This window comes from Anser anser (genome assembly GCF_964211835.1).
Source record: "Anser anser genome assembly, chromosome: 8".
NCBI lineage: Eukaryota > Metazoa > Chordata > Aves > Anseriformes > Anatidae > Anser > Anser anser.
Window position 1 is genome coordinate 976025 of NC_139728.1, and position 12060 is coordinate 988084.

General features: G+C 35.9%; 1 protein-coding gene across 4 annotated transcripts in view; it reads right to left on the reverse strand.

Moving 5' to 3' along the window:
* BCAR3 (BCAR3 adaptor protein, NSP family member) overlaps positions 1–12060 on the reverse strand; it is a 97331-nt gene that overhangs the window by 59961 nt on the left and 25310 nt on the right. The window contains exon 1 of one of the 4 annotated variants that reach the window (XM_083847463.1): positions 7126–7238. The exons of the other annotated variants lie outside the window; for them this stretch is intronic. The gene's annotated coding sequence lies outside the window, so the exon portion shown is untranslated. Of the gene's footprint in view, positions 1–7125; positions 7239–12060 lie in introns of those variants that run through there. 4 annotated transcript variants of the gene reach the window in all.

A 12060-nucleotide genomic window follows, 5' to 3' on the forward strand; every position in this document is an offset into this window, starting at 1 on the left:
GAGAACATTCCTATAAGCACAGATGGAAGCACAGTCCCTACTTTGTAGTACTTGGGAGTGCTACGTGAATTTTGGATTCATCTTGGTTCCATACTGGGACATGCCAAGGCAAGAGGCAGGCCCCACCCTCTGGCTCCAAAATTGCCCTGAACAGAAAACAAAAAATGCATCTGAAAGGAGTCATAGCCTGCTATGAACACAAGAATAAATGCCAGCCTAGGCGGCAGGACAACAGGGTTTCGAATGTACTGCAGTGCACATCAAAACGTAAGTGATGACACAGACAAAAGGACTGTGGAAAGATGTGTGGAAAAGGACTGTGAAAGATTATTTATGGCTCTCAACATTCATACCTTTTTGTTACTTCTTTTTTGTTAGATGTTCAGGGGCTGAGAAAGCATTCTGGGAAAGCATCACTATGGGTTGGAGTGCTTTTGTGTTTTACTTGACATCTACTTTGCCACTATCAGATACAAGATACCAGACCTGAGCAGCTATCAGTTGGACTCAGTACACAGCCATTTCTGTGATCTGTTCATGGAACAGCATTAGGAACTATGTGCATAACTGGTAACATTTCTGCACTTAGGAAGAAAGTTTGCAGAAATTGGAAGAACCTTTCCACTTGTGTACTTTGGTTTGCAGGCAAATCATAAAATCATAGAAAGGTTTGGGTTAGAAGGGACCTTAAAGATCATCTAATTCCACCCCGCTGCCATGGGCAGGGACGCCTCCCACCAGACCAGGTTGCTCACAGCCCCATCCAGACTGACCTCGAACACCTCCAGGGATGGGGCATCCACAGCCTTTCTGGGTAACCTGTGCCAATGCCTCACCACACACACAGTTTTTTACACACAGTTAATTACCCACAAGTCATCCGTCCATCAAATCTGCATGTCTCCAATTTAGAGACAAGGATGTCATGCAGGACAGTGTCAAATGCTTTGCACAAATCCACAAATCCAAATAAAATACAACAATAAGCCCTAAGCAAAAAAATGAGATCATCATGATTTAGAGAAGAGAAAACACTTTCTTGAAATTTGGAAGGCTGTGCTCAAAAGAAGAGATTTAATGTTCCAGGCCAACTGCAGATGTAGCTTTTAGGCCTAACTTCATTCTACCAGCTGCCAACTCTTGCTGAGTGGTCTGCTAACAAGTCAGTCATCATAAGACAGCTCTACAATCAACAACAAAGATATAGACAGCTACACAGGGCAACTCAAATTCAAAGCGGACTGAATTATTGACTGAATTTTTCTGTCTCTAAGAACTAGAGCATAGAATGACTCGCCTCCCAGTGCAGCAACTTTGGCTGTGGTTTCCATTTAAGCAGCATTGCTGTTTCAGCCACCAGGGCTTAGCTCTGCTGTTTCTTCCCTGGCCATTCATACTTGGAGTGTTTACACAGCTGAACAGTGAACTGGGATGAGGACTTGATCTGGATAAACATGAGGTGAAAAAAAGTTGTTTTTCAGCAAGTTGTTTTTCACCTAACTGGATTCACCTCACAGCCACAGGATAGTTTTGCTGACAACAAAAGGAATGATACAGAAATGGGAAAAAGCAGCTAAAGAAAAGCTAAAGAGGGCACAGACTGCTTATTTTGGCATTCTGGAACCCCAACTTACATTTAAGGCCAGGAATCAATGGCACGGAAGCCTTTAAGTTTTCTAATACAGACAAAAAATATCACAGCCCAGCTACGATTAAAATATCATAATCAAAGCACTTGACCCACTATAAAATTCATTCTGCTGGACTGAAGTTGTTTAACAATTTCGAATAGTTATTTTTGTAATAATTAGCTAGCATCACTCATGTCAAATCAGTTATTCTAATCACTTCCCTCCCATTGGCTGTTGTAAAGATACCATAAAAGCATAAAGGTAGTGACCTTCGTATTGTGTACTCTGCCTAATTCAACAGATATGTGATCACGTGCACGTATTTGATCCAGGTCAAATGTGCTGCTGGGCATTATGTCAGTGCATAGATCTTGGTATTAATTACCGTGGAACCATAGCCTGAGTACCTCGAGTTAAACAGGATGAATCCAAATCTTAGCGTACTGAAGCATGTTCTGTTAAAAGTAGTTTCAGAACCAGGTATGACTTTAGAAAACAAAGTGTTTTAACAAGATTTTCCAAAACTTAACTTTGATATACAAGGAAATGATTAGTCCTGTAAAATTAACCTTGTGAAAATGCTTGCATATTAAAGTGATTTATCACATCAGCCACTGCCTGGAAACTGTTGAACCAGCAACAAATACAATGCTGTTGTTTAAAGCTCAATTTTAAGCAAACAGAATAATATATCTTGCGCTCTGTACTGGCTTAACTTTTAATAAGACATTAATATTTAATAGATCTTTTTTAAATGTTTTTTTTTTTCCTAATGTCTGACCTCAGTTCAGTACTGGAAAAGAAGCATTACAGTGTAACTGATTAGGCACTCTGCTCCTAGACACAGCACTCTGTCAAAGACAGACAGAAAACAAAAACATGTCATAATAGGCTGGAGACTAGATAACAAGCATTCGTCCCTACTGTGAAAACAAAACAGTCTGCAGTTATGTTTGACTGACTGAACTGATCTGTTCTGCAGCCTTCCCAGAATTCTTTAATACAATAGGAAAAGCCATCTAGGATGTAAATATCCTGGTGTAAACAGAAGTCAGAGATTAATATGGCACTATTTTTCAAGCACATAGTTCAATTATACACTTAATTGTTTCATTAGCCAAAGCCAGAGAGTGAATAAAAACATTGCTTACACAGAAAAATATGAAACACCAATAGTTTTATGAAAGCTTAAAGAACTCAAGCACTTAACTGCCAAAAAAACATACGCATCACTTTATCACCTTGCAAGATGCGTTTACGGGAATCACAAAATATACACTCGAATTTGGAGATAAAATTCTTGATTAAAATTCAAATTCACTGAAATCCACAGCAGTATAGCTACATTAGATTTAACACAATGTATCTGAAGCTGCCCAGTCAGAAGTTATACTAACAGAAATTGGAACATTCTAGTCAGTCGTTTGAACTGTTACAAACCTACCTATAAAACAATTCACCACATGAATGACAGTTTGAACAGTCCTTTCATCTGAAAAATGTTCCATTGAGAACTGTAATATATTCCTCACTCTGGTACCTGAAAAGGTTACAAAATACAGTCCCCAAAACAAGTGGAAAATATCTAATTGAAATATGTCTGGTTTCACTACAGAAAACAACTTGAATGATTTCCCAGCCTTCCACAGTAGCAGTTACAAAAGTCATATTTATATTTTAAGAAAGTGAAACCAATGAATTGGAAGTTATATAATTATTAAACCATTTTCTGAACTCCTCAGAAAAGACTGAGAACATACACTAATCTACTTGAACACAAGTAGTTCTGGATTCTTCTAAAAAGTTAGAGTAGCTAAAAACATTTTATGAATATCCTATTTCTACAGAGGCTCCAAAAGTCTTCTCACCTTGACCAAGAGAGGGGAAAAGCAGGAATGTTAGCTAAGTCAGTCACTGCTTCGCGTGAAATTTGTAAAAGTTCTAGGCCGTGATATTTAGAATTATTGGACAGACTGCATAATAATTGTATCTTGTTATCTATTCTCAAAATATCCTGCACAATGAGTCATAGTTGAATAACATCTCACTACATCCTTCCACTTAGAATAGAATGCCTTACGGGGCTTGTTCCAACTCTTACAAACCTGAGTAGAATGTTGATAGTGAACTGATAAAAGCATCATGAAAGCAGCAAGACATAGTGATCAAGTCTTAATTCATAGCAAAGTCCAAAATGGAAAAGGAGGGCAAGGGCTACCTGTAAAAGAACTCTTCCTCTCTCTTTACAAGACACGAGGTGGCATTTACACAAGATTGCTTGGTCTTGACCTTTTGCCTATGGTTTTTCTGAGTGAGGAACACAGATTCATGACATAGCCTTCTGTCAGTTATGGTCTGTTAATATTACTATATCTTATTAAGCTGAAGACTGAGAGAGTAATAGAAAGTGAAATGAAACTGAAAATAGAGGATTTTCTAAATGACAAGTTCTAAGAAAAGTACAGATTACAGTATTTTTTTTAAATCCTGCCAAAATCTCAAGGTTTAGCTATTCTTTTTATTGTCTGGGCAAAGTACCCCTGTAATCTGTACTCAGAGCAGTACCATAGGGTGAATCAGAGTATTAGTTTATCTTCTCTTTGCAACAAGAAAGCTGAAGTTGCCTTAACTCATTCTCTCAGTCATTAGGAGACAATGTGGAAATCTTTTTTTCCTACCTCCTTAAGCAGAAGAATATTGGAAACAATGGGTCTTCAGTGAACCCGATTTTCAATTCCCAATTTTCTAAGAACAACTCTAAGATCAACTTCTATGAGGTAGAGTAAGTCCTGTAGCCAGAGTAAAGAACATACTACACCTATCAGTCCAGAGTAATTGAAGTTTCTTTTGGACATTTTCACTGTTTCTGATACTGTAACCTAAGCAAGCGTAAGTGCATTCTGTGCTATATGGAGCCCCTATGTTGTGATAAGCCATGTCCTTGAAGGGATGAAAAATTTTTCTTTTAAAACATTAATTCATTATCCCTATTTTTTTTTTCCTCAGAACAGAACTGGCCAAGATAACTGGAGAGTTGGTAAAAGCTAAGACTCCTCTGAATAAAAAACAAAAAAGGAAAGTGCTAGTGTGTCAACTGTATTTAAGCTAATGAAGGAAGGCCAATCTTAAAGCGAACTGAGACACATAATAATATTGGAAAGGAAGTTTTTGGATACTCAAGAGTTTTTACTGCAAATTAATACATAACAGGGGTTGTGACACTGTTTTGAATAAATGCATTATCTGGAAATTTATGATAAATAATCAAAACTGAACAATTCTCTTTTTCCCATTTATGTGCATAAAATCATTACTATTTTATTTCCAAAACAAGTTGCTGAATAACTCAAATAATTATTTTTGTACAAAATTTCAATTTGATGTTAATTCTTTAGAGCAAAAAGCAAATCTATTTAAAGTGGAAAGTTCATGATCAAATATTTCTTAATTTTACAGTTATGTATTTTGACTGCGAATCAGATAGATAAATCTATGCAATATACTCCATTTTGTTACTCCAAAGTAACCCCCCAAGAGAAAACACACAAAGAGTACAAACACAATATGCCTGCTCTTTAAACTTTAACAAAAAGATTGTAAGGAGGAGCACAGAAAGGGTTGGTGTTGTTTCTGGTAAGGAACAGCATAAGCGCAGGGGAACAGTTGGAGCTTTTATAAACGCTTTTTTGATTTTTTTTTTTTTTAAGTGGCTTTAAAGAACTTGCTTCATTTTTGCAGCAGGCAACCATAATGTGTGAAAATTTTATTCATCAAGGAGAACAGTCTCCTGCCTTGAAGCCTTCTTCCTTCATTCCAGATCAAAAACACTTTCTGGTTCGGCTTAAGAACTAGCTAGAGCAGTTGACATTACAGCCAAGAAGTCTGGCTTCTACTGCTGTAAATTTACTACTTAGCTAAGAAGAATTTAATTCAAGACATTGTGCACCACTGTCCTCCTCAGCAAAATGGATAACAATCACCTTACCTTCTACTGCAGAGATAAAAACAACAACAACAACAACAAAAAAACACACAAAAGAAAACACAACACAATGTAAATAGTTATTAGTAATTATTTTTAAAGGTAGAAGACGTCAAAGGCAAGTACTCAGACTTCCAAGAATTTAGAAACGGTACAACATGTTTGCTAAGCATATCCCCAGCATTAAGCAGGTTACTAAGTATGTGAAGTCAGGGTAAGGCAGGCATTTTCTTAAATTATTATTTTTTTTTATTCAGGAAAATATACATTTGGAGGAACTAAGAAATGATAGAATGATTGTCCATGGAATGAAATCTACAGATATTGCAGAACTGAGATTCTGACTCATGGCCTTGAACTTAAAACAAGTCCATTGTATCCAAAACAAGACGCTAAGCCTATATTCAAGTTTTGCACTTCAGCAAAAACTTTTCAAAGCCAGCTTTCAGGCTAGGTTACCTGTGAACTATTTTTGCCCCCCCTCTTTTTTTTAAGTTCACTGTCAAAACAGCTGTCCGAAGATTCTGTATTACCATCTCCTGTGTTACAATGGTAGTGTGAGTCACATAGAAGCACATTAGGGAATGCTATTAAGTCTTACTGACTGAGTCCATTTGGGAAATTAGAAAAAGTCTTTTTCCTAGTTGTTACAAACTCTGTATTTGAAGAACTCTGGTATACAAGCAGCACAGATGTGACAGAGAAACCAATTTTAATTAAACTTAAGTCTTATGAAACTTTGGTTAGTGACACACACATACACACACAAAAATTGGTTGAAAATTTGTTTAGAAATGAATCCAAGGCTATTTGGAATGGATGAGAATACACAGTTATACTTTTACATTTACTTTTTAGTTATGAATACAGAGAGAGAATTAAAACATGTCAAGTAGCATTTAACTGATGATATAGTATATGTCAATAAATTTGTACATTGATGATAAGAACTGAAAACACAAAAAGGACAATAGAGAGAAAATTTTGATCAAGTAAGACCTGTGGGAAAAAGGTCTTCTTAAGAATTTCTAAATAAGTTTCTAAGGATCTTCAAGATGACTTATGTAATGTAGTACTTACTCAACAGTGAAGACTACCTTTAAGCCACACTGCATCCATTTATCCATAAACCAACTTCATATAACAATTAACGTGTTTCTCAAAATTCTTACCTATATTATAAAGAAACTTATTTGTTCACTTTTGCAAAACAAAACTTATTTGTGTGCTCTGGTAAACATGCCCATTATTTACTATCTGAGATAGCTACTACTAAATTGGACAAGCAGCATTAGAAACAGTAAAATGTTAATTTTATCTAGCTGACTGGTAAGTGGCTGAATTTCACTGTGAGCCTTAGCATACAGCTATGAAAGGTTGGTTTTATTTTCCCTTTTTTTTTTTCCCTAAGACAAAATAAAGTGTTTTTTATTTTTTTTCTTCAAGTTGTACTATATCACCTTGCTTGAAATTTTTGCAAGGATTTTATTGAAAAAAAAAATCAGTTCTTACCTCTACACTATTGTATTGTTCAAAGAGCATGCAACATTCTGCAAGATCAAGTTGGGTCAGCCAGTTACAAATAGGTATATGCTTCATTATCTACTCCCTCACCTCACAGTGCATTTGACTCTGGGGAGAAGCAAAAAAAAAGAAAAAAAAACACCTCCCTTTACAATTACTATCACTTATGAATATTAAATGACCGAACAACACAGAAAGCATGCAAGTCCTGTTATTATGGCCAAAGAGATTAATACTTTCTTGGTCACTTGGTAACAGGTAGTTATATATGCATTAAGAAGTATCTTATTTCACCATACCTAAATTGGTGGAAACATGACAACAGTTTATGACAATTGAGAGTCTGTTCAGGTCTACAATCACTTCATTGCTTCACTGTAATCCTCATACAAACAGAGGATGTTGATGGCTGCATTTCGTTTAGCTCTCATGGCTGAATTATCTTCTAGAAGACAAATCAACAGTCACGCAGTACTATAGTATCAATTAGAAAGTGCTCATTCTTTCTTCATAAAAGTGAAAAAGTGTTTGTGGTGGGTGTTCGCCCAAGATGAGAACACAGTCAAGGTCAACCAGTTATAGAGAACGTCTGTGACTAAAGCACCTGAGAGGTTTTTAGAACTTGGTTTCCATGATATTGTTGGTATTTAAGTTATCAGTAAGCAAAAATACTTTTTGCTACTTTTTCTCCTTTTCTACAACTTCTAAATTGATATAAAAGATAATAAAATATAAGATAAGATATAAGACAATAAGAGATAAGCATGAGGGACATGAGACAAAAGATAGACAGAGAAAATGTTCTCCCAGCATCAGCGTTCTGCGTAAACGGTTATGTAAGATCTACATAAGCAAACAATTAACCTTCCAAAAACTGCTGAGTTTATGAAGAGATTTCTTTTTGCAAGCTTGAACATATCCTAAATAAATGCATGGACGCCCAGTTCTAAATCTACAACTCGTGTCCTGAACATTTTGTATTGGAGCACTGATGCCAGAAGCAGGAACTGCTCATGTTCAGACATGCAGTATCTTCAGTTTTACATCTTTGATACATCCTTTTATTTGAATATTTTCCTCTCATCCATAATTCAAGAAAAGGACTTGCTCATTAGTTTCGTATAAACTAACTAGAAGTATGACTTTCCAGCAGCTAACCACTTGTTTCAACACATCTCTCTACACCAAACATGTGAGAAAAAGCTGCCTGCAGGCTGACAAGTTATGGTCAGCAAAGAGCCTGCGGTGCTCTCTAACAGACAGAGAGGTTGTTTAGCACTTCTGTAAGTCTTGGAACAGTGGAAATGTGTTTAAGTTTTTTGATTAAATTAAATTAATCCAATGGGTAACTTCTCCCTTGGGTAGCAAGAAGAAAGGATGTTCTTATGACAGCACCCTGATCTACTGAATTGATCTTAGCTTTTACTACAGAAAAACAACCTGGAAATGTTTTAGGAACTCACAAAGAGTTGCGGTCATATGTATTGGAGCATATTTGAACCAAAAGCACAGTGAAAGGTGTTTTATATGTAGCTTTAAACCCAACTGCTCATATTGCAATGCTTTACTCTGACATTAATTTATTAGTTTTCTTCTTTCCCCTGTCACAATATGCCAGGACTATCAAATGATGCTACTGATAATTTTTGCTTGTTATGCTCCAGGCAAGGTAAGTGATATGCACTTATGTAGTCTTAATTCAGCTAAAGTTTTGTTAAATTAGCTTCATTGTAAATTTAATATACATACACACACATACATATATATATATATATATATTTTTTTTTTTCCCAAAGACACAAAGGTCAAGTAATTCAAAATCTCTGTGTTATACAATAAGTATTCCAGGGACAACGATTCATACTCCTTTTTTCAGCCACTGGGGATTCAGGCCGCTCAGGAGTGGAGCAAGCCATACATCACGGTCTAATCCTGTCCTCAGAGTTACTAAGGTGAGCCAGTACAGCCAGGACACCAAGACAGTCAGCTATTTCATCTCACCTGGCAAGCCATATTTTCATACTTCCATGTTCAGGCTGAAAAGCGTTTTACCAGTACTTTCATTGTGACTTTTTTATGTTAACAAAATTGGTATGTTTTGAAATTACATTGATATCTGATTATTGATATGTATTGAAATTACAACTAGCCTGTTGCTGTGACACAATCATTTGTAAGGAAAAAATGAATTTAATGGGCACCTGCATGAGTAAAATTTGTAAGGAAAAAATGAATTTAATGGGCACCTGCATGAGTAAAATTTTCCATAAGGATTTTAATCGCTTAAACTTGGCATGCCTTCCTAGCTAGCTCCTTTGAATCAAGGGCCCACCAATTTTGTTTTCAGATGTACTCAGATGTATTTTAATTTTCAGACGTGCCCTGATTTCTCTCTGGCATCAGTGAAATCAAACCCTCAATGACACAGCATTGATAAAATTAATCTTCCCATACAACAGTCTATACACCTCATGACCTGTAATGAGGTATGAATACCACTGACCAAAGGTCCACTCTCTTTGCTGATCATAGCATCTTAACAATTTATGCTTAACTAAGCAATTTAGACAGCTATTTCTTGAATGTTCCATCACAACATATTTGAATAGCAGAAGGTTTCTGCAAACTGAGGAAACCTTGAAAAATGAGTTACAGAGATTCTGTGTACCTCACTAGAGCAATTCATTAAAAGCTATTGTGAGCAACAACTTCAGAGAAGTTTGGTAGAAGCTAGTTAGATTTCAGCAGGACAATTTTTAGATTTTAAAATAAGGATTTGTAGATTTCTGGACTCTGAACCTACACATCTAGGGAGGTGGTGTAGCAGTTTAGAAGGTAGTAATTTAAAAGTCAGGATATGCACAAGGACTCTGATCTTCCACTTGCAGAAAGAAACAAAACAATACAAATAATTTTACCAACCTATTAGCACCTCTTAATGAAAATCCGATTATTTTAATGGAAGTTTTACAAATGGTGTAATGACAAAATAGTGTAACGACCACATGATTTGTCATTAAGAATTATAAATAGCCCTCCCAGTTTACAGTTGGAGGTAGATCTGGATGAAATACCAAAATTGAGAAGAATTATGTTCTAATATTCCTCATCAATCAGCAGAAATACAGCAAACTGTGATGATAATCCTTAGTCCCAAAGCATAACATTGGCACTTCCAATGTTATGCTTTGGTATATGCTTTTGTTATATGAAATACCAAGCAAAACCAATTGGAAATATGCTCTTAAACGTAGTTGAGTGAAAAGGTAGATAAGCTGGAAGCAGTCATCATACTTGCAATGCCACCACTCAGAGATTCTAACATTTTAATACAGGAGAGCTACCTTGTCTTTTGTGGCCCTGGTCATATTTCTATTTCTCCTCCCCCTTAACAAGTTGCTGAGTTTAAACTGTGCCACTGACAGCATGCTTTAAGATAACAGTGTATCTTTGAAAAATCTCAGAAACTGTTCTATAAACAGAATACTAAATGCAGAGTGGCAAAGTCAGAAGTTAACTGTCAATGACCCAAAGCATGTTCATCTTTATGTCCCTGATAATATATTAATGACAAAAGTAACCTTTTCCAGGATTCGTATATGCAGGAATGGTGAGCTGCCGTAGTTTGCAAAGGACTTGTGCTAGCCCACTACCTTAAATGAAAACCAGAAATTTTCTAGTTAAGAATTGAGCGCGGTTCTTGTAATCTGATAAGGCTATTGTTTGGTAATGACTGGTTAAAAACAGTATATTGTAATACAATCTCCATCTTTTCTGCTAAAAAAAAAAAAAAGGAAAAAAAGGAAAAAAAAAAAAAAGAGGGAAAGGTCTCTGTAAGACAGGGCAAGAGACAAAACCAGCAGAAATACCAGGGAAGCAATCCATCAGCAGAAGCAAATCAGACACTGATCAAACAAGTACTGGCACTGTGCACCAGACAATCCAGAGAAAGCACTGTTTGGACCAAGGAAGGAGTGGGAAACTATGACTTAAAACCGGTTTCCCCTATGTTAATCCTCTTGTATTCAGAGGAACTGAGCTTGGTACATTGCATATAAATGGGATGACATCAAAGATAAGCTATCCCTAGGATTTTTTTTTTCTTCAGATAGGAACAACATGCAAAACCTTCAAGGTTTGGTTAGCTCTGCATGAAAAGGAATAACAGACTAATGGGTGACAACTATTCATCAGATAATAATTACTACACGCAGATTCCATCTGCAGACTTGCAAAAGCTGTTTTACAAGGGAAGAGCTATGTACATAACGAAGTGTCATAGATGGGTATGTGTTCCATATACAATCCACATGCTGAGAGCAAGGGGCAGAAATGGAAAAAGAAAGTGTAAGAACATCACGTAAAAAAAAAAAAAGATTAAAATGATGGCTTAACAAAATAAAACAAAGAAAATAAAAGTGATCACAGCAGTATCTCTGATAAATCTGTTATTATATGTAGAAAACACCTAAGAAGAGCAAAGATGTGGAAAAATATGTGGATAATACAATTATTTTACTTAGGATAATGACATTCAACTCAGGTTAAGAAAATCTTTGGCTCGTCAAAGTGAACTACATACTTAATTCTCAGTTCTCTTGGAAACCAATTACATCCATACAGTTTGGACTTAAATTATTAATGCCTTCTGCACATTATGAACCAGGAGTGATTAACTGGACAGAAGAAAGAGACCCAAAAGGACAAATTATGTATGTGAACCTTCAATGCAAATGTTATCCACTTGTGCTAGCAAGGTGTTAGCTACAGTTAACTTTATAAAAAAAACTTTTCCATAAACAGTATCACACAGCTGAATTGTCATGATCATTCTATTTATATTTTTTCCAGTGTATTATTTATAAGCATAGTAATGTTTTTTTACTGAAACATAGAGGGAAGTATTAAGAACTTTTATGTTAG